The sequence below is a fragment of the Rattus norvegicus genome, chromosome 18 (genome assembly GCF_036323735.1).
Source record: "Rattus norvegicus strain BN/NHsdMcwi chromosome 18, GRCr8, whole genome shotgun sequence".
In the NCBI taxonomy this organism is placed as follows: domain Eukaryota; kingdom Metazoa; phylum Chordata; class Mammalia; order Rodentia; family Muridae; genus Rattus; species Rattus norvegicus.
The window spans coordinates 64,949,047-64,972,301 of record NC_086036.1 but is presented as its reverse complement, the minus strand read 5'-3'; the positions used below and the strand labels follow the sequence as shown (position 1 = coordinate 64,972,301).

General features: G+C 41.9%; 1 long non-coding RNA gene across 2 annotated transcripts; it reads right to left on the bottom strand.

The window, feature by feature from the left end:
* Positions 1-258: 258 nt before the first annotated feature.
* Positions 259-19,445, bottom strand: LOC108348809 (uncharacterized). Of its 2 annotated transcripts, none has more exons than XR_005496378.2 (6): positions 19,240-19,445; positions 17,701-18,696; positions 12,205-12,369; positions 5,481-5,827; positions 3,356-3,702; positions 259-2,211 (listed from the first exon to the last, which is right to left on the bottom strand). It is a non-coding gene; the product is annotated as an uncharacterized LOC108348809 (long non-coding RNA). The 2 variants fall into 2 exon arrangements; XR_010059878.1 differs by having other exon boundaries at positions 12,333-12,369.
* Positions 19,446-23,255: the final 3,810 nt, after the last annotated feature.

Here is a 23,255-nt window from a genome sequence, read left to right as displayed (position 1 = left end):
GTCTGCATTTTTTAAACTTTATCTTAAATATGTCAGGTATATCTTTATACTTCTGTCCACATGTGTTGCCAGCAACCTGTTCCCTACCTGGGTTAAAATTCATCTCTCAAATGACAAATGGCTTCTGTTTCCTAACAGCACCCCACACTTCCCGTGTGTGTGTGTGTGTGTGTGTGTGTGTGTGTGTGTGTGTGTGTGTGTTGATACATCAGAGTTGGGAGTAAGTGAGAAGCTTCCATGCAGAAGGAAAAAATACACAAATTTCAGTGGTTTAATTTTTGTAAATACAATGATCTACAGATTTTTTGATTGTCAAAACAAGCCTTTCTTGCTTTATGTACATACCATAAAACCAAGAGACGTGTTTTGAAAAAAGGTTGGATTTAAGAACCCAGAGATAAAAATCACTGTGTAGTAACGAGGTAAGCTGAACATAGGGCCTTGTCATCTGTCTTATTTTCTTCCTTGTATATTCTTTTTCATTATGGAGTTATTTTCTATACATTGTACTACCACACTCGAGGTTAGATCAGATTGAGTTAAAGGAAAAAGATGTGTGAAAGAGAATCAAAATATTAGCAGGCATGTTGCTTTATGAATTACTGCAGCTAATGTAATCTGACTTTTCGGTCATTCCTGGCACAAACCTTTTTCCTTTTTTGTTTTGTGTCATGTTAGGAGGGCAAGTGCTCAGGGCACTTGAGACCTGGTAAGTATGATTTCTGGATACAAGAATTTAAAAGTGCGTGACTCAAAGAAAGAACAGGAAAAGCTGGGGTACATGGAGAAGAATGCACAGAAATAAGAGTGGGAGCTAAGATGGGGCCCCAGGCTTGCTGTGACAGTCATGAGAAAGGGTGACATTTTGTACTTCAGGAATGATGGAAGCTTCCGGGGAAGAGGAAGGAATCCTTTTCTCTGTGATAAAAAGATAGAAGGGGGCTGGGATTTGGTCAGACATTGCTGTTGTAATTCCTAACACCATTTTGTTTCCCTTCAGGCTTTCAAGATAATACACACTATCAACAACAGCACGAGAAAGCATGGACCGATATAAAACTACTTTTAGGAACCTTCTAGAATGTATACAAAGCCAACTTTGTTTCACATACTGACTAGTCCCACCTCCACAGTGTGAGTCAAATAAGTGTGTGCGGTCTTCTCCCTGACCCTGCATTTGTCCCTTGAAGAAACTCTTATTTTCCCGAGAGCTTTTTATAACTCAGTTTTCTTACAATTCCTGTAAAGTGAGAAATAAAACCCCGGAAGCTGGAGAGTAGCTGAATCAGTGGTCAGAGACTCTGTTGATGCAAGCCAGGAAATACTTGTTTTTAAAATTAGAAGGGATGTGAATTCCAAAAACAGCCCCTCTGTCTGGATCTGTGTCTACGCACAGAACACACTGCACTCCTGAGTATATAAGGTTACCTTGTTACCCCGGCTTACCAAGGCCAACGTGAGCAAATCCTGCCTGGATTTTTATTCTATCTGTAAGTCATATGCTAAGAGACCAGCAAACAGTGAAAGTAGACTTGTCTGTCACAGACTCAATAATATCTTTTTACAGTGAGTTTATATACACATATATGTATATGTCTGTATGTGTGTGTGTATGTGTATGTGCGTGTGTTTGTGTGTGTATGTGTACGTGGTATGATGTGTGCATGTATATGTAAAATTGAGTGAAAGATCGAGGAGAACCACATATATCTCAACTGAAGAAGGGAAACGAACCGACCGTCTGAGCTCAGCTTCTCCCGTGATCCGCCTTACTCTGTGATATGGGCTCTCTCTGTGATAACTCACAGAACAATGGTCTTTCTGGTTTCTGCAGGGAGGAACAAGGCAGATGCCCAAGAATTAAGGCTGTGGGTGGAAAGTCTATGTCTCCTGTTGGTAATGGAACTTCAGTTTAGGGAAAATATCCCGCTAGGTTGATTATCCCACACTGTAAAGAGAATTTAACCCTGCTCATGTTCGTGTTTTGTCTGCTCTCCCTGAGAAGAAAAAAATCCTCCTGAACAGAATGGAGAGGTCCAAAGAGGGTAGCGTAGTAATATAGGAAGCAGAGCGTGAGCGTATGCGTGCGCATGCGCACAGCTCTCCATGACCCATGAGTCTCTTCTTTTAGTTTTGAATGATCATTGTCTTTCCAACTCTCTCTTCCTCCTTCTGTTCCCACGGTGTTGGCCTTTCGCTGCTCATTAGTAGCTGCAAGAAGACAAAAGGAACATATTAATTGCTGATGGCATCACTCAATATGCAACTTTTTATGAAGTGGTCATGAAAGGCTGTGGTTATTTTTAGACAAGTAGGCACAGATGGGTAAAGTACCAGCGGGAGGCAAGAGTGAGTTTGTCACAGTCCTCATCATCACAGAGGAGGTGACTGGTTGGCTTCTAAAAGACACATTACCTCCGAGAAGACTTATAGGAAATAGCAATCAGGCAACTTTGGGAAGAGATATGAGAAATAATTTTGACCGGTAAATGACATAATTATAGGTTTCCAGTCATACGTCTGGCCCCGGTGTGCCCTGTGCTGTCTGTGCATTCAGAGGGCTGGATTATTGCAGGATAATGACAAAGAGAACAGAGATGGTCAGTGGGCTTGCGTGCGTCCATCTTCTTAAATGGATGGTTAATGGTGAACGGGTTCATCTGTCCTGAGATAGTCCCACAAGCTTGGTAAGTGGCTCTGTGAATAAAGGTACTTAATGCTAAACTCGAGTTCAATTCCAGGGACTTGAATGGTGGAAGGAGCACTGACTCCCATCAGTTGACCTCTGACCTTTACACAAGTGCCATGACTTGTGCAGCTGCCCCCAGTGAATAAATATAATACACTTGTTTTTTAACATAGCATCTCATGGATTCTTAGATCAGTGTGTGCTTCGGCCCTGATAGAAGAAAAATAATCTGTACAAAGCCCACCTCTGGTTAAGGGTATATTAGAAACACTAGCTGTGTAAAGTAAGATACACTTAACCCTATGCCAGCAAAATGATGACTATAAGAATGTGCCAGCTATGAGGAGAAAGACACAGATATGTGCTGGTATTCAAAAGGAGGGGATGAAGAAAGGATTGGCAAGGTTCCACTGATGGCCTTTAAAGGAGGAAGAATTTCTGTTAGGGTTGCAAGGAATATTAACAGAAAGAGGAGAAAGCATCGAGTGAGGAGAAAGACAGATGCAATGGTTCAAATGTGGGTCAGTCAGGAAATAGTATTTAGAAGGGAAATGTGGGTTAGGGCACGGGAACCACACAGGAGGAACATACAGAATTTTAGTACCAGCTCGAGATCCTGGGCTCTGTTCAATGTACTATATGGCTTTGAAAGTGCTTGTGACTCACCTTGAATGCTTCTTCCTTTCTCTCTTTCCAGGTCAGCAAACCAGGTTGGCCCATTAGGTTCAAAAACGTGGAAGTTGTTTAGGAGAAAGCAGTGAGCCTGCTGGTGGTGATGACTCTCTCTAGTTAATCTTAAAACAGACCCATGGAGCATCCTATAGCACCCCTGAGAGGTGACGCCAAGATCCACACACTCATCCAGTATGAATGACAACTGTAGATGTTGGACTGGAGGGAACCAGAGATAGCGGTAACATCGCCTGCCACAGTTCAACTCGTTTCCTTTCTCGTGAGCTATGAAGGCTTCGACATAGTTTCTAGGACTTGTATTTCTTGTCCTCATGGCAACTCTGTTAAGTAGGCAAGCATTTAAAGTTATAAAGTTATTTCTGGGTTCCCAATTATCTGTGCAGTTAATCCCAGCTACATATGCAAGACTCTCATTTGTATTGTCATAAAAATTATAACGAACAGTTTGACCTTTTTTTTTTTCTTCTCCAAAATACTTTAAAATTCAAGACAGGTTGTTGAAATCTCTCCTAAAAGAGTGGCTTATTTTAAGGTCGCCTTTTCCTCAGATTAAGAACCTCGGTTCCGCATCAAAATAAGAGCTTGGGTGCCAGGAAGAATCACTTAGAACAGGCGCTGCATCTTTGGCGCTCTTAATTACAACTGGAGAAGACGGTGCAGTTGGCAATCCCGGGAGAGCAGGCAGGTGATCTGCTACATGTGCTTATTTATCTAAAACAATTTAGCAATTTACAACCGTATCAAGGCTGGCTCGCCTGTCGTGGGGCATTTTCCAGAACTCTTTGATTCAGTCTCCGTCCGATTTTCTTTCTGCTTCAACTTATTCTCCATGCTGGGTACTTTTGGTTTTTTTTTTTTTTTTGGTTTATTTGTTTCTGAGCCAAAAGTTGCCCATACCCCTGCCCCCCAGAGTAAAGGAAAACGAATTGAGTGAAATGCATGCTTAAAAATTCCAGTCCTCTACCAACTACCTTCATTGGTATGAAACTCAGACCCTTCTTATTAAACACTGTTAAATATTCTCTTCATTTTCAAGATAAATATGAGCAGAAACACAGCTAAACATGTACTGTATTAAAATCATTGATTCACAATATTTAAATTTTCAGCTAGCCTCCAATTAGCAGGCTTTCCAATATTTGAACAGAAGACCATTTTAATGTAATTACAAACACATTTTAGGCATCTAAATTTTTTGCATAATTAGTTCCCTATTAAACTATTTATGTAGCCCCTTTTCCATCAGAAACAGAGAAAGCAGAACAATTTTATTCCTTACTGTTACAATAATTAACTATGCCAGTAGAACAGCATATTAATAGAGTATAATTTGTTTACATTTAAAAGAAAATTGTGTTAGATTAGCATAGCAAAAGACTATTTCCATATCCAGGCAGCAATATGCAGGCCTAATAGCAATTTACAGTGTAGTTAAAGAATATTATTAATAAAGTAATACAGCGTAATTCTGTTTGCTCCACCATATTTCACAATGTCCTTAATTACAGCTAATTCCATCGAGACTAATTTGGCTGTTATTAGGCAGTAGACACAGGAATCTTAAATACAACCTTTGCTAATAATGAATTTAGAAGTAACCATAGAACCTGTTCTTATACATCATAGGTGCAAGAGAACTATTTGTACCTTTTCCCTCGGGTGAAATCCGGAAACATCTACGTACAGAATTGATGCCGAAACACAAGCTTTCTGAGATCCAAAGTGCCGTTGTCCTTTCCGGGAAAGGTTTATTGTAAATAAATATAGCTCAACGAGACCAGGAAGATAATGGTAATTGGTGACAGTTTGGATGGGTAACCTAGAATTTTCCCAGGGGAAAATCTCCACATTCGAGTGGCTTAATGTTTTCAATGGAATAGTGGTAGTGGTTAAACTGCATGGCAATTCTACTCTATGCCCTGGAGGTAAAGCAGTAATAGTTTTCCCTTAGCAAATTCTACATTTCCCAAGGTTCCATCGTGTCTTCAGTTAAAGAAAAAAAAAATCAAGCTGTTAATATTCAGAGACTTTCATCTAAAAAAGAGATGTAGATTGCCAGCCTACATTGCTAGGTAACTGCCATCATAGCTCATCTCACCTTAACTGAATGTGTTCACGACTAACGTCCCATGGAGTGGCTAACCGTGAGTGGATCTGGAAAGCTCAGGAGTCTCGTCCATGCTTTGTCTTCAGTCCTTGAGGCATCCCTGGAGTTCACACTTCACCCCCCTTTCAAGATGATGAGGCAGCCGAGTCTGAAGACTTTAGGGAAGTCCCTGGAGTCTACGGAATTGAGAGTCTCAGATTCAACATGGCCTTAAAGCTCAGACTGTGTTTAGGATGCTCCTGATCCCTTCAAAAGTGGCCATGCGAAGGAACGCCTTAGAATTCGGTGTCTGTTTGGTGGCACTCAAGGTAATGTCATCTTCTAGTGTTGACTTAGGCCTACAAGTAGATAAGATACACGTACTCATTATCCATATAGATAATGGCTAGCATTTCCTTTTTTCTCTTCTGGGTTAGCTTATAAAAAAAAGTTTTTATGATGACATTTTTATTCATATGTGCATTGTTTCGCTTCTCTCTTGCACTACCCTATATGATTAAAAATTTTCCTTTAACCATTATGCAAAAATCAGTTCAAAGCCCTCGAAAGATGACCTTCAGATTTCTCTATATTACCATTCACATTATTACTATTTTGTTTATAAAGTTCATTTAATTTGTGTTTGGTGTATGTGTAAGTGCATGTATGTGTAAGTGCATGTGTGTATGAGTGTATGTGTGTGAGTATATGTGTGTGAGTATATGTGTGTGTTTGTGTGTGTTTATGTGTGTGTGTGTGTGTATGTGTGTATGTCAGAGGTCAACTTGGTGAATAAACTCCCTCTCCCTCTCCCTCTCCCTCTCCCTCTCCCTCTCCCTCTCCCTCTCCCTCTCCCTCTCCCTCTCCCTCTCCCTCTCCCTCTCCCTCTCCCTCTTCCTCTCCCTCTCCTTCATGGCTCTCAGGGATTAAATATAGGTTGTCAGGCTTTGGTACATTTACCCACTGAATTTTTTTCCCAGCATGCCTTGTTAAATGAGTGATGTTGTCTCTATTTACAGCTTCAAGTGCTGTGAACTACAATCTCCTTTTGTCTTTTGACTGACCAAGGGTTCTTGTGGATCATCTTAAAGAAGGAAAATCATAACACTGATGGTATTTATTTAAAATATACAGATGATTTCTTTACATGCAGCGGCTGGAGACATTGTTGAGAGTCAGTGCTGTGTCCTAACTTCACTTGTCTGATCTATCACCAAACAGCCTTCATATTCTGTAAGTTAGGACGGTGTTATTCCATGGTCCATCCCTTCAGGTGAGGCCAAGTGGCTTGCCTTTCATTGGTGGACATCAATCCAATGAATGGCGAAGGAAGTGATACAGTTACAGAGAAGGAGATACACCAGGAACGTGCCACTGTATATGGGTTTCTAAGACCAGATTGTGATGCTGCCATTCATTGGCTATGAGCATGCGGATAATTCTTGACCTCTCCGTAGAACTTCCTTCTATATTTGGTATGCCTCCTACTTGTACCAGACTTGAAATGTAGCCAGAGTGTCTAAGAAACAGAATTTAAAATTCTATTAACTGTAACTAATCGAGACCTAAGCAGCCACAGGTGGTCAGCTGATTACATTTATGGATAAAGTCATGGCCAATGCTTTGGTGTATGGCTGTGGACCTGTGGAAGATTCCGTATGTAACATTATTTGTGGTCCCTGAGGAATCTCAAATTGTTTTCAATACAATGACAGCAATAGAGCTTTCGATGTTGTTGATGGCCAGTGTTCACACACAATCAAGATAGGAAATCCCAACAGCTGGCTTGAACTTTGGAATAGTAGCCTTGTGCTCTGCTGTTTTCTGTAGTTGTATTGGTCTGCCATTGATCCTGCCTTCTCCTAAAGCTCCAGGACCCCATTTTCTGTAAGTTCTGACCAGGGACAGTCTCTGTAGATTTTAAGATCACAAAATGTTATCAAGAAGAAGGGCATCGGGAGTCTTTTTACTTTCTAGACAAGTACACTGAGGGCTAGAGATGGTAAGTGACTTGCCAAGATAGCTGGGCAAGTTGGTGGTGGATTCACATATTAAACAGGCGACTGTCTCCTTGCAACTCCAGGCTTCACTGTCTGACAAATCAGGAGGTGGACAGTCACTGCTTAATGCCTTTGTGATAATACTTGATGATCACATATCCCCACAGGATTTGATCACAATTCTATAAAGCCTGTATAAACCCTTCCATAGTTAGCTTAGCACCATGAAGTAGATTCCTTCATGGGGCACACATTCTGTTAAGTAGCTGGCAGTTCGGCTCTCATCTTTTTAAACAAATGGGACTGGAGGAGTAGATCTCCAAGGTCCCATCCACCTCGGAATGCCTATGGCTGTATCATTCCTGCACTGGCTTTGTAAAAATGGCAATTGAGCACCTCACTCATCTTGTCTATGACAGTAGCCACTGTAAATAATCGAAGAGTAAAGATACACTCACATGCAAGCCACATTTTTCTGCCTGAAGACACTGTCCTCCATGTAAATGTTCAGGCTCCTTGTAGATCTATCGACAGTTGCTAAAGGTCTGGGATCTCTAGACAGTATTGCCTGGGTAGAGAAACCTTCTCTCTGGGCATTAAGAAGAGATCCAGTGATAGTTTATATTTTGTGTTGTTTAGTACTTTTCTCTCTTTTCTCCCCATCGATTTCTATTTTTTATTAATTGCACAGTTTTATATTTATACAACATGTAGATATGGTGTTCAGAGTACAAAAGGATGGGTGGTGGGAAGATACTGTCCCTAGGTTCCACTACTAAAAGGAGCACAAGGCTATTTTGTGAGGACTGATGATTTTTGTGGGGACATTGAACATTTACTAACAAAGTTGGGAAAACTTTAGAAAGGCCAGAACGTGATGGTTACCCTACTTGTGTTCCCAATGAAGCCAAGTCCTGGTACCCATAGCGGCTGCCACTGGAATTAATTTCGGCGAGCACCGAGCAATACATTTGAACCTGTCTCTCCATTAGCTATCTCGAGCAAATGAAACTTACCATCCTGAAGACGAACACAAGACCTGCGAATTCTACATCCTCTCAGGCTTACAAGAAGAAGACAGGAACTGAATAATAGGCCAAGGTATTCAAGGGGAATAGAGTTGATGTGTCAAACTCCACTCTGAAACCAGTGAGCCGTGAGGTATGGGGAAGATTGTAGTCACAAGAAAAATGAACTATGGCTTGATGAAATCAGCCTACTAGAGAAAAATTACTTGAGCCATTTAAAACTCATTTGTCAAAAAGCAAATAAATGGTCTCCATTTCCTTTCCACTTCTGGTCACGGTGCAGAGTGGGATGAACCAAAGGATCTGGCGGAAAGCAAGATGGCTCAATAGCGCCTCCCTCTTTAATCTCTATAATTTTGTGTTTGGGGATAATGGTGATACCTTTTATTTCTGAAGGGTGAGAAGCTCATTTCTACATCAAGTAAATTATATACGTTCATTAAGATTTCCCACTTAAAATGAGCGATTCTATTTTCTTTTGAATTCTGTTTGTGAATGTTCCTGCTATTGTGAGGCATAATGACTTGCAAAGCGTCGCCTCCTTTATTGAAATGACACAACATTGCATTTTCCCTTTGTAACGTCTTATTCAAAGCAGCATATATTTATAAAGTAGCTATTACATTTAAGTCACTATTCAGAGCATCGTAGGGAACACCCCAAATAAGTAGTCAAGTCTGTGCCCTCAAGAAGCTTAAATTTAAGTGTACAAAGTATCAGACAGCTGTAGAAACAGACAATATTAAATGGGTGCCTGACGATAGTTCAATACAGAAGGGATGATACAAATATCTGACGGGTAGGAACAATTTGGAAGATGGAGTTAGTATTTGGAGTGAGTCTTAATAAGGAGTGCATATAGTCGTACGTATTGAATGTTAAGTTTGAAGGGCGTGTGTGTGTGTGTGTGTGTGTGTGTGTGTGTGTAAAACTAATCTGTGTACATTTAAAAGATTGCGTATGTGGTAACTAGTGTTGGTCTGTACCAACTAGGTCGCAGGGAGGCTCCGACACAAGCAAATTCTGGGCAACTGCAGAAAAGCAGTAAAGAAGAACTAGCCATTTAATTTCTCAGTTAACGGAGAGTAGCTGCAGACTTCAGAGCACAGACGCCATGTTCATCCGTCTGTGGTCACGGGGTCTTGCTACTGGCTTCCACCTTAAACTGAGGTAGAACAGAAAAGAGATGAAGGTAGAAAAGGAAGATGAGATGTGGTGAGAAGCAAAACAAAAGTAGTCAGGTAGTCAGGGGGAGGGACCTCCGTCTCCGATATCTCAGAGAATTGCTTGCTGCACCAGCCTGGTGACCCGGGCTCCTTGTAAACCACTGAGCGCTGTAGTTCCTGCTTGTAATTCTAATGTTGGCTTGGGGTGGGGACTAGAGGATCCCTGAGTTTAGCTGGCCAGACAAACAGGTATGCCACAGGTCCTAGGAAGAGAACTTTCTCAGAGTAAAGTGGCCGGCTCCCCAAGGACCACAGCTAAGACCGCCGGCTGCCATACCAATGCATACACATATGCTCACCCACCCCTCACACATCTCCCCAGACATGCAGTCCTGCACAGTACAAGTATGTGTATGTGCAACAGGTCATGAAAGGGAGAAGATACACTATGGGATGAGGGGCCACATCCTAGGGGGACAAAGGGTACCTGGGGAGGGAGGTCAGGGTTATGTGGCTGAGGCCTGAGGACAGGGAGGATGTAGGAAGCAAAAAGCCAAGGAGGTTGTAGGGGAAGACTACAGTTGGAAGCTCTCAAAAATGTATTTCTGTTGCATTATTTAATTCCGCCATTTTCCTTTGAGTTTTTTCTATCTAATGTTATTTCATCTTTAATTAAACTGAAAGGAAAATCCCAACACCCGGTAAAAGGGGAATATGGTTTGGGGAAAGTATGATCAAAGTACTTTATAGACCGTTTATAAAACCGTCACAAGAAAACCATTACTTTGTCTGATACATACGATCAAAAGTTTCTGAAAAGAAAATTCCCAGCAGTTTCTCGGCCTCTTGAATGTAGGACTCCTTCTCCACAATGTCTCAATAATACTCAGGCACACAAGGCAAGTGGAGTTAAGTGTCACACGATAGTTGACTGTACTCATAGGTGTTAATAGAGCCAGTCCATTTTAATTTAACATTGAGCAAAATGTCACACAGCCTTGCCAAAGGCCTGCCAGTACAGCAGCCACAGATCCTAATACCATGAAAGTGGGTATTCCCGTCTCAGTATCGTGTGGATGCAGGGGATGGCTTTCAGAAGGTGCTTCAGGTCGATGAGCATAAGGTTCACGACTACGGAACTAGCCCAAGCTAAGGGTACCCGGATAACACAAACAACAAACAAACAAACAGACAAACAAACAAACAAACAAACAAGCCTTCTAGCTCAGATGGATTTCAAGAATCTTAGAATACAAGCACAAAAGCCTCACCTGGCACAGACAGGAACTATTCCCTGACTACTGTTACTAGGTCGAAATCTTATCAGTTACCACACTGGCAGGAGATCCAACGGCTCCCTACCCGACCTAATCAAATTAGAAGATGTTTGTCATCCTTTCCCCAGCTAGCAGGAAATTAAGTTTCACTGAAGCACTAGGGCCAGGCCCTGAGTATCTATCAAGACTCTCCTTGGGAGATAGGCTGGCAGGACTCAATGCCCTGGTTCTTTGCATTCTGATTACTTCTCTCATGGAGGAGACATCTTTGAGGTGACTTTAATATTTTACACAGCTGTTCCAATCTCAGCGTCCCTATCCCTGTGAGTCTCGTGGTGACATCTCACCCTATACTTGTGGAGAATCTGACCAATAATTGTATGAGTTTTTCTTTCACAGCAATCCGTAGTTTTGTGTTGTTCTGACTGAAAAGCTTTGCAGCTATGACAGACTGTAGTCTAATGCTGAGCGGACGGGCAAATCTGATTGGTCTCTCAAGCACTGGTTTTCTACACACTTGCTTTCCCAATGTTCTCTGTTTGATCCTGACTGACTCCTCACTGGGTTATCCAGGCCCCGCCCAGCTCTCTGCAGGATTCACAACTTTGGCAGTACAGTCCTCTGGGGCAGATTTAGCAAGGTAAGGAAAGTGTGCTACAATTTCCTCCTGGTATAAATGATCAGATTTCTTTCTTAAGCTCAGCTGTCTCCTTTTGGTCAGAGATGTGATGTTGGAATTTGAACACATCAAAATGTGCAAACCACCTTCAAGAAATTCCAGGAACACTGCAAACCACCATCAAGAAATTCAAGAAACACTGACTCAGTTGATTCCTTCTTTCGGGGTTTACAATTCTCCACTTCCCGTCTAATTCCTCGTGATTTTTTAATGTTATTAATTAAACTTTGAATATCCTTGGGGGGCTAGAGCGATGGCTCAGAGGTTCTAAGGATACTGGCAGTTCTTCCAGTGGACCCAGGTTTGATTTCCAGTGCCCCCGTGGCAGCTAACAGCTACTTATAAAGAAGGATATCTAATTGCTCTCTGCCAGCGTCTTTGGACATCAGGCATTCATGTGGGTCACAGTCACACATGCAGGCAAAACACTCATACACATAAGAAAATAAAGATGAACAAATCTTAAAACTAAAAAACCTTAAAAAATTAGGTATTCTGCCTAACCCAAAGCCCCCAAACTGTCAGAAAAGAAAGATCAGCAGTTTTCTCCACCATTCAAACATTATCTAATTTCTTATTTCTTTACTCTGTAAGACACGACACGAGCAATCAGTGGTCAGTCAGAATCAATGCCGAGTCGAATGGTGTCAGGCGCTGTATTAACAGACACATTTTCAGTCTGGCAATTGTGATCGATCCCGGAAACATCCGTACCGAGCATTTCCTTGGTCCTTTGCAAACAGCCAAATTCCTGAAACGGAAGCAATCGCTATTATACAGAGTCCATATACCAAAAGCCCCCAAGCGTTGGAAACCCCACCAACCTGAGGGGGGACTAGGAAGTCTGTGCTTTTATTTTACTTCTTTACACTCTGTGCTCGCTCTTCCAAAGTTGCCTAGTCAAACGCAATCGTTGTACCTCCAAATGCATACCAACAGCTTGTTCCTGCGTCACGATTTCACCGCGGCCCTTAGAATCTTTGCTTGCTTTTTTTTTTCCCCGTAGGATACACAATTTTGCATTCACAAACCATTGCGTGTTGCTCATTTAACCCCAGTCCCATACTCCTCTCCAAGTGCATTTCAGAGTGACCCCGCATGTCAGCACTAGGGCATTGTACAGTAAATAGACCGTTTTGCTTCATAAATCAAGCATACAAACTTATAGCCAACTTCAGCATAAAAAAAAAAAGTCCCTGAAATAATATGAACCAGCTGCAGGAGATAGGCTTTGTATTCATAAAGCTGGCTTTAAATTACTGACATTTAAATCCAGACTTGACAAAGCCGAGGCCATTTTGGAGGATTCTGAGTAATCCTCATGAAATTCCAAGTTTTCCTTTTGTTGTTTCTCAAGGAGATTCGCTTTTTTAAAGGAACTAGGCTAAGATTTTTGTCTTTGATAGTATCTGAAAGGTGCACAGGGTAGCCAGGTCACTTAATTATTCAAGTCGCTTTGCAAGTCCTTTCTGGTTTCATTGGGAACGTGCTCTCTGGGGCGGAGCTCTCCTATTTTAATTGCCCCAATCAGTAGTAAAATGCTAAGGTGATCTGGAAAATTCAGGTTTGGATTTCCTCCCCTATCTAAATCAAACTGACCGCTAACATCTCCCTGAGCGTGTCCAAAGATAGAAACTAATTTTACTTCAAGTAGCAATTTGTATTCATCTTTTGAACTGTAAAAGAAACAGGAAGTCTTTGCAGCTCGGTGCTTGGTCAGACTTCCGGCGTTCACGGGTCCTTCTTTTCCCCTCTTCCTTTTTAAGTAGCGATTTTAGCATTCAGGACTTAAAAACACGTACTTCCAGGGGTCCCCCTAAATCACATTTTGAAAAATCACCTTTAAAGATGTCCCCAGTCATGGAACAACTGTCTACACAAGCCTGCTGAGGCCATAATCTCGCTAGCCAACACAATTTTCTGAAATAAAATTCTATTATCTGTTAATTAATTTTGGTTTACCACCCCAAAAAATCTGCTTTTTAAAGTACAAAACTAAGTGTTTTAGAAATGTAATTTCAAAAATATAAAAATGCCTATATGACAGGAAAAGCTAACGTCTTTATTTCCTCTTCCATTTAAGTAAATTGAAATATATTCCTATTTTATTATAAGCATTTATCCGAGAAATATAAAATGAATCAAACTAGATTAAATGCTTTTTTCTTTTTTTTTAAAATTCCAGTGCCCTTGCTCACAGGTATTTCTTTGTTCACTCAGGACAGGGTAGTCTGCAAACATAAAATGCTTTCTGGAGTTCAATTACTTTGTTTGGGGTGTAACAAGATCTGCGAGTTAACCTTAGGTAACACGAATGAACTAAAAAAAAAAAAGAAAGAAAGAAAGGAAGGAAAAAGAAAAAGAAGAAATGTTCAAAAATTTATGTAGTTCAAAATTTGTCAGATTTGTTGAAATGAATAATGTGTTTGGATTTTTGGAAGACCTTTACAAATTTTGAGCCTCCTGCAGCTCCATTTGGTGTAAAGACTTACACTATAAACAAGGGGCTCCATCTGTACTTTTGAAATAACTATTCAGTTTTCCATTTCAGCGCTCAGACAAAGTGACGCGACAAACTGAAAGGCAGAAGTTAGTGTTCGGAGAAGTTAAAGTGTAAACATTTAGCCAATTCATCTGCTCAAGACAGACAGGGCGCTCAGGAGCCCACAAATCTAACGGAAGGTTCTCGATCGACCAAGTTCTCGATTGGAATGTTCTTAGTCTGCCCGAGGTGCGGGGGAGACAAGGTAAAAGGAGGGGCTTTCTGATCACCTACAAAATCACTTCTGAGACTCAGTCTACTCAGAATTCCAAGTGATCTGCGATGCTTTGCTACACCTTGTAGGGAGGTAAACTTCCACATCAATATGTCACTTACTAACTTTAGATTTTCCTGCCTATCCCCCCCTCCCGTCTCTGAGCTTCCGGTCACTTACTGGGTTCCATATTTGGAAGAAGGATAAGAAATCCCATTTCCAGAAAAGGGACTAAGGTGATAACAGCTGTTGGAAACGCCTTTGATGGAGCTCAGCAAGCCACGTTATAGAATGCAGGCTGAGTCATATTATTTTTCAATTCAGCTCAACAGGAAATTACAGGTCACCAATGCGCAAGGTTTTACGATCGGTATTCTGTGATCTGCATGAAGCAGGGGCTGTCATTGTAAAGTAAAATTTAGGTATAAACGAATGGGGACGACAGGGAGCTAATAAATTCAGGCTCTCCCATAGCATTTGATATGTGTCATTCTCCTAGTGCCAAATCGGTTTTCACTAATACTTTCTAGTTGGGACCTGTGGGAGGGCTGTGGCCTGATCCTTGTCCTCTTCATAGTGCCAGGGGGTAAAACACACCCTAGTTACAGTTGCGGTCTCTCTGAGTCTGCATGCTGTCTTGTAATTATGCAAGACACCCTCCCAGGCTGCAGCCTTTGCAGCCATGCAACTTTTTCCTTCCCCTCTCTTTCCACACTGACACTTCTGTTCTAAATGCAAAAGTCTTTGTCCTGAAGCATCTGTGCCTGTAAGTGGTGTGCCCTCCCCGGCTTCCTGTAGCACATGTGACCTTTACTATGAACTTAGAATACCCCATGCACAACCTAGCATCCTTGACCAGCCTGCAAGTTGTGTCGTTTTCTCTCCAATAAGTCTACGTGTTCTCGGGAATTTTAATGCCTTTTTATCCCCCTCCACCTGCCTGAGAGCATAGTAGGCTGTCAAGGATGTTTGACCTATCAGTGGTATACTGAACATAGATTTGTGACAGCGGGTGAGTTGACGTGCCACATTCTCCTGATGGCATCGGTTTTAGGTGAGACCATTTCCTTGACTGACTGATAACCATTTTATTTTATTCTATTTTTTTAAAGTTGGAAACATAGCTGCCATCAAACCTCTAAGATGTGGATCGTGATTAAAAAAAAAACCCTTAAATTTAATAAAGTTTATTTGCTTCAGACATTCCATTAACATTCTCAGAATGTCTCCCTCATGGGGACCTTGCAGTGCGGCCCCAGTTTGTGTTTTTCTGACTATTCTCAGAAACTTATCAATTTAGTAAACCCTTTAGCAATTGGATTATCTCCAGTCAATGTGGAGAGAGAGAGAGAGAGAGAGAGAGAGAGAGAGAGAGAGAGAGAGAGCAAGAGAACTCAGGTTGAAAATAAAGGAAGGGGAAGCCGAGCTCTTTGATGTTTGCCTTTCTGTGACAGCGCTACGAGGGAGATAAAACTTCCTTCACTGTGTTCCTGAGAAGCCAGGAATTTGGAGATGTTACATTAATTGTCCAAGGTCACTCAGTCTGTCTTCGTCTGGATTTGTAGCTCATGTTGAGGAAGCTGATGGGTCTTCTTGAACCTGTTTCAGGAACTGTTAAGTCTAAAGGCCTGGGAGATTAGTATCTTAAGGCTGTAGGCTCCTGAGATGAGTGGCTTGACCAGAGGTACAACTGGTTCTCTGAGTTATCAGTATTCATCCAGGAGACCTCTGTGGACAGTGGACTCTGGTTTGGTTGGTGGCCACTTATGATTTCTTGTATGTTTGATGATGTGTTTCTCTCATAGGTCCTATGATTGAATTCCTCCTTTCCTGTCTTCTCTCCTTCATTCTGGTTTTTGTAAAGCCAGCTTTGTGTTTTGAGGTACTTTTCATTTACCAGCTCTTACCATGGACTGTCAACTCTGTTGGAGCTCCTGTAGTGGTCTAATATGCTTATTGAAGATTTCTCTGTTTTCTTATGCTTTTCTTTTCTTTTTTTTTTTTTTTCTCGGAGTTGGGGACCGAACCCAGGGCCTTGCGCTTGCTAGGCAAGCGCTCTATCGCTAAATTGGAGCTAAATCCCCAACCCCTTCTTATGCTTTTCTGGTCTAAGTGAAGTGAGGCCTAGTCTCCTGCCCCAGAATATGGGCTGACCTTTTGATTTTAACTAATACAATGTGAAAGAAATGATATATTATTAGTCCTGAGCCTGGAAGCTTGAAGCCCTGAGGAGTCTGGATTTCTGTATTTGAAGTCATTCTATAAAAAGCCCAACTCTCTTGGGACCATTACTCGGTAAGGGAACCCAAGCAGATTACATGAAGAGAATTTGTAGGAAGGGATACTCAGCCAGCCCACAGCTACTTTAGCCATCACAGCTGAGATAACAGATGGGTGAATGAAGGAGCCATCTTGGATCTCCCAACAGACAACACCATGTTGGACAAAATAACCATTTAGCTTAGCTTCACCTAGCAAACGATAACTAATTGAAGGTCATTTGTTCTTCTTGCTGTCAAGCCATTCTTGCCTTATGGTTATCACATGTTTTATTACTCAGATAACTGAATTCCTTAGAGGTGTATCCCAGTGTGATCCAGTTATTAGATAAATGTCATTGTTTAGATGCAATTAAAATTTAAAAATAGAGAAACAGTGGCTCATTGTCACCAGAAAAACTATCTACCGTGTGAGATTGACGTCCACCCCTTTCCCATTTTCTTTTCTTTTCTTCTTCTTTTTTTTTTTTTTTGGTTCTTTTTTTCGGAGCTGGGGACCAAACCCAGGGCTTTGCGCTTGCTAGGCAAGCGCTCTACCACTGAGCTAAATCCCCAACCCCCCTTTCCCATTTTCTGGAGCCATATGTTAATTATTTGTCAAAAATGACAATTCTAGCAAATGGGTCTAGAAGTGAAATAGTTTCCCGCAGAGAGGTCTGTCCTAGTCCAGGAAAGCAGGGGCCAGGATACATGGTCAGAGGCCAGGCTGCAGTGGTCACCATTATCTTACAGGCATTGAAGAGCCTTGGGGATCATTGAAAAAATGAGAGAAATGGGCAAATAGGCTCCTTGGGGAAGGCACTCGCTTGCAGCATGAGTTTACCTAGGCTCTATAGTGAAGGCCTTCTCTTGTTAGACAGTCATTATGCCAAGAGTCATCTCTTTACAGACGTTTTCTGTTTCTTCGATTACGATTTTAACTCTCCTTTCAGGAGAGCAAAGCAGAATCAAAGTCATTTGTTTTATGCTAAGGAGTGATTTTAGCCTCCATTGTGGTAATTTATAGTACCTTGAAAGATTTGGCACCCAACATAATGCAAAACTTACCGCATTATAAGTGTTCTAGGGCTGGGGAGATGGCTCGGTGTTTAAGAGCACTGGCTGCTCTTCCAGAGGACCTGAGTTCAATTCCCGGCAGCCACGTGGAAGCTTACAACAGTCTGTAACTCCAGTTCCAGCAGATCTGACACCCTCATACAGACATATGTGCAGGCAAAATACCAATGAACATAAAAACGAGAATAAATAAATCATTAAAAAAAATCTAAGTGTTCTAAGTACACACTTCCTCCCTATGCCACCGAAAATAAAATTTTACACATTTTAATAAGTAAATTCTTGTAGTTTTGACTACTGAACAAATAGTTCTTTTGACTCAAAACATTATCAAACCACCCAAACACATTGCAATTCTTTTATCCCTCCTGTTAGCAACTCAGTCCTTGCTCCTCAAATTAAAAAGAAACCTTTAAGAACCACTTTATGCTAAAATATGTCTCATATGATTAGTTTTGAGTTCTTAAAAGGAAGGAAAAATAGAAAATATCTAACTTGAAAAATATCGCCCTGGCTCTGAATAGTAAAATACTGGACTCTCTCTGACTCTCTCTCTCTCTCTCTCTCTCTCTCTCTCTCTCTCTCTCTCTCTCTCTCCCTCTCCCTCCCTCCCTCTCTCTCTCTCTGTCCCTCTCTCCCTCTGTCCCTCTGTCCCTCTCTTTCCTCTCTCCCTCTCCTTCTCCCTCCCCCGCTCTCTCCCTCTGTCCCTATCTCCCTTTGTCCCTCTGTCTCTGTCTCTGTCTCTCTGTCTCTGTCTCTGTCTCTGTCTCTCTCTCTGTCTCCCCGTCTTCATTTATGGTTTTATGTACCTTCAGAATGTGTATTTATCTTCAGAAAATTATCTCTGCAGCACTTAAGAATAAGTTTTGTTTCCAGAACTCACTAGAAGTCTCCATGTGGGTACTTCTACCTGTCACACTGGTCTTGGCACTTGGTCTTGTGCGCCGTTATCCTCACTGACGCCATTCCATCTATCCGTCCATTGGTCTGTAAGGCACACAGGAGTGATATACTCATTATATCTTGTCCTTATAGCCTTTTCAATTTCTGCCGCTTTCCTTCCCATTTAATCCAGTAATCTAACATGTCTGATGGAAGTCATTGTCACCCCAGGGTTCAAGGGTAGGAACTACAACTTGTTAATAAATTTAAGTTCATTCAGCTAGAAGAGGCCTCAATTAGAACTTGACCCTGTGCTGTGTGGTTCAGTTTCTCTCTTAGACATTTTGTTTCCTAGATCCAGTAAAACACACACACACACACACACACACACACACACACACACACACACACACCACACCACAATATACACACCAACCAAGAAACACCAACCCAATTCAGTTGTCTCTAGTCCATTACTTATAGGTTACAAGGATAAGCCTTGGATATATCAGAAATAAATACGATAACTACCACTAGAGCTTGTGATCTTTCTGTCTCTGCTTCTGAGATGATCCCTGAGCCTTGGAGGACAAGATGTGTAATACAGGTGTCCCATTTAGTCCTTGGTATTCCAGAGTCTCTTCTCACCTGCACATTGAGCAGTGGTGGGTCTCTGTAAGTTATCATCTACTGTGAAAAACATCTTTTTGTTGAAGGTTGAAAGATGCACTGATCTATGGGCGTAAAGATAAGAGCACAGGGTACAATTTATTACAATTTAAATATTTAAACAAAACCACTTAAATATGTCCATGTGGTAGAATAACCATATTGTGCTCTCCTTTGGGGCCTATGACCTAAGCCAGCCATGGAATGTTTGACCTAGTTAAGTAACAGTAGCAGCCATGAGTTCCATGGATTCTTTCTGCTTCCAAAGACTCTAAGTTTCTTTATGCAGGGGTCTTCATCTTGCCATGTGTAAAATCATTTGGTGTTGGGTGGGTTGAATGGAACTAAAATTTATCTAGGTCGCTATTGTCTCCTATTTGATTGCAAAATGCCTCTTAGGAGCACATCTCCCTTTCAAATGAAGAAAGATCTTTAGTAAGGCAAGCAAATAAAATTAAGAAAGTTAGCGAAGCAAATCCAAAAGTTAAATCAAAGTGCCAGGAAAGGCAGCACACGGCCAAGAGTTCAGGGGGACCCACGAGGCTGGACACATGCATGGATGACTGAGCAGCTGAGAGAGATGGGTGCATGAGTCAGGGAGGGAGAAATGTTACCCTGGACATAGACAGACCAGTATGCATATGTTTAATTAAAAGCTATTTTTTCAAATTACCTACGTTAAACGCTGCGTTATAAAGATAAGTTAAACCCTGTTTGCTAAGGGCTCACTTCTGGCAGGGGGATAGTTGAGCACAAAACAGCAATATAATGACAGGTTTACAGTTTACCCTGGAGACAACAAGGGAGTGGCTGGGTGTTTGGGTGACTCAGGAAAACCATCAGTGAGCTCTAAGAGGCAATGCGCCTGGTTGTGGAAAGGGACATCAGACAGATACTCAGCAGAGAGACTTGTCAAACCAGGTTCCACATAGTACGATGTGCCCTTTAGGTAGGGAGAACTCCAAAGGATAGGTTAGAGTCTTTAGGGGCAGAGTTATTTGTGAAAGGTGAGGCAGCATTGAGGTGGAGTTCTGGGAAATTAAACATTCATCCACAGAGCAGGAATAAGTGGAGAAGGGATATTCTATCCAAATGATACACATTACTCTTTTAGCATCAAAAAATGTATGGATTTATTTTTTACTTGATTTCAACGGACAAATAAGGGACATTACCAGACACTGGACACTCGGCAGTTCACAGGAAGGAATATGCCTGGAAGCCAAGGAAGATTCAAAAATAGTGGCATGTCTTAAACATCTCTGTGGGAAGATTAGATTACATACAAGGCGCAGCTACACAGTGACGAGAGAAATACAGTTTCTTCTCCATGTCCATAGAATCCACACCCGTGGACGCAACCCCACATGGGAACTGAATGTTTATCTATATGCTTGCACAGAGAGTGCTTTAACCACTGAGACATCTCCCGAGCTCCTTTTAAAATTCTTTTAAAATAATATTTTTAAAGGCCATCGGTGTTACATATGTTCTGCCTTTCCTCATCACTACCCATTACTTAAGCAAGTTTGTTCGGTAACCCCTTCACACAGAGTACACGTCATGACGCATTAACAGTGCTATACAGTGGGGCTGGAAAGGAGGCTCAGCTCTTAGTGGCAATTAAAGCTCTCACAGAGGACTGGAGGTCAGCTCTCAGTCAGGTGGGTCTCAACCACCTGTAACTCCAGTCCCCATAGATCTGTCACCCTGGACTCCATGGGTATCTGCCGTTCACACACGAATACATATCCATGCACACTACCCTCCTCGCATAATTAAATTACACTAAAAGAATCTTTGAGTATACCTGAGGCCATGGTATAGAAAATGCACAACTGCATGATATTTCTTGTATAGGACTTGGGGATCCATAGATTTTGGTATTCCCCAAGGTTCTGGAACCAATCTCAAATGGACACCAAAAGGTGAATATCTAGGGTTAATTGATGCAATAGCCCAAAAGTACCACGGTGGACAGAAGTTCTTTTCTTCATCTGTGAGAAGAAGTTTTTGCAACATAAACTGGTGTTACTTATTAACACTGGGCTGCTGGATGGGGCCTGAAGCAACATGGACATCATTAAGTCTTCACATTTTAGTCATCTCTCCTGTATAAGCGAGTAATCCCACACTGACGCTGGAGGGTCCAGGCGCGGTGGAGGAGTCTAGAAACAGAAAGGTCACAAATAGTTAACAGTCAGAGCTTGGGCCCTCTCCGAACCATTCCCATTCGAGGCAGCCAGTAAATGGAACAGAGCCCCTTCTGGGCGCCCATGGAAGCAGGCAAGCTGCTGCAATGTGCACAAAGTGCAAGGAACAGATCGGGCTTTCAGAGGACCCCGCACATGCTGCACACTGCGGCACTCTCACCTTGGTCACAGAGCCTCTGCCTCACAGCTGGGCCGGAGGAATTAGCTTGCACGCCAGAATATTAATGTCAGCATCTTTTATCCCATGGATTGGGGATTTGCAACCATTTGGGGAAAGAAAATCCAAAAACCAACCCAGGGCACCAACTTTGTGATTATATGTGATTGAGAGAAAGGGGGCCACGTGATAGTGGTAAAGAAAATCTGTTGTCGAATGCGTTGATGACAGTCTTTTGTCAGGATGTAAGCTGAAGTTTGTGCTGCTTCCTTATTTCCAAGTAATTGTGGCAATGCAAAATCAAGATAACAATGAAACTGGTAGCTCTTCAGAGCTGCTTTAAAACAAGAGATGAAAAGTTGTTAGGGAGGTATCTCAGTGGGTAAAGCAGTCTGTGCAAATATATAAATTTAAGTTCAGATCCCAGGAGCCTGTTTAACGTCCTTTTGTGTGGCAGGGTGCTTCTGTAAAGCCAGTGTTGGTAGGCTGGCAATACGAGAATTCTCAGAGCTTGCCGACAAACCAGTTTGCTAGGGGGTGAGCTCTGGCTTCAGGGAGAGACTTTATCTCAAAACATAAGATAGAGACCAATAAAGGAACCTATCAGGAACATTGGCATCTTCTCCCACACATAGACTCAAACATCTCTACAGACAGGTACACTAAATGTATAACACACACACACACACACACACACACACACACACACACACACATGCACACATTAACAGGTTGCAGGGAGAGAGAGAGAAAGAGACAGAGACAGAGACAGACACACAGAGAGACAGACAGACACACACACACAGGAGAGAGAGAGAGAGAGAGAGAGAGAGAGAGAGAGAGAGAATGAAAGGAATCCTTTTTACTTCAACCCATCCCTCATCTGTACCTTGCTGAGTCAATCCAGGCCAAGAAGCACTAGTCAATGGCTCTACATTGTATGTTGTTAATGTGAGGACACTCAGGGAGAAACGAGTATACTGGGATAGGAGTAAACAGGTGAATTGGGACCAGGTTTACCGTTTGGTTAAGCCAAAGTCAAGACTCAAAGTGTGAGAACCAATAAGGTACAAGAGAAAGAGGCTGGCCTCAACACTGAGGATAAGGTCTTTGGAAATGTCATGTAAATGTAGGCCAGAGACTACCAAGAACCCAACCTCAGTTCCAGATTCTTACCTGTCACCAGGTCCCAAAGACAATGCAATCCCTCTCCACATGTGACAGATTCTACCAAAAGCTATATCTGAATCATCTATAAATGTGCTGTCTGTCAGTGTAATTGGTTTATATTGAGAGTTTCTGACCACTCAGTGATGATGAGTGTCTGTTCTGATAAGACAAAATTTCTATGTATTTTTTTCAAAACAGAAGACCTGAGAGTAAAATTCTGTTATGTTGTCTCATATGAACAATTCTGTTCTCAAGCTCTTAATCTAGTCCAGTTACTCCTTGAATGCACTGTGTCTTAGTTAGGGTTTACTGCTGCGAACAGACACCATGACCAAGGCAACTCTTTTAAGGGCAACATATATTTGGGGCTGGCTTACAGGTTCTGAGGTTCAGTCCATTATCATCAAAGTAGGAACATGGCAGCATCCAGGCAGGCATGGTGCAGGAGGAACTGA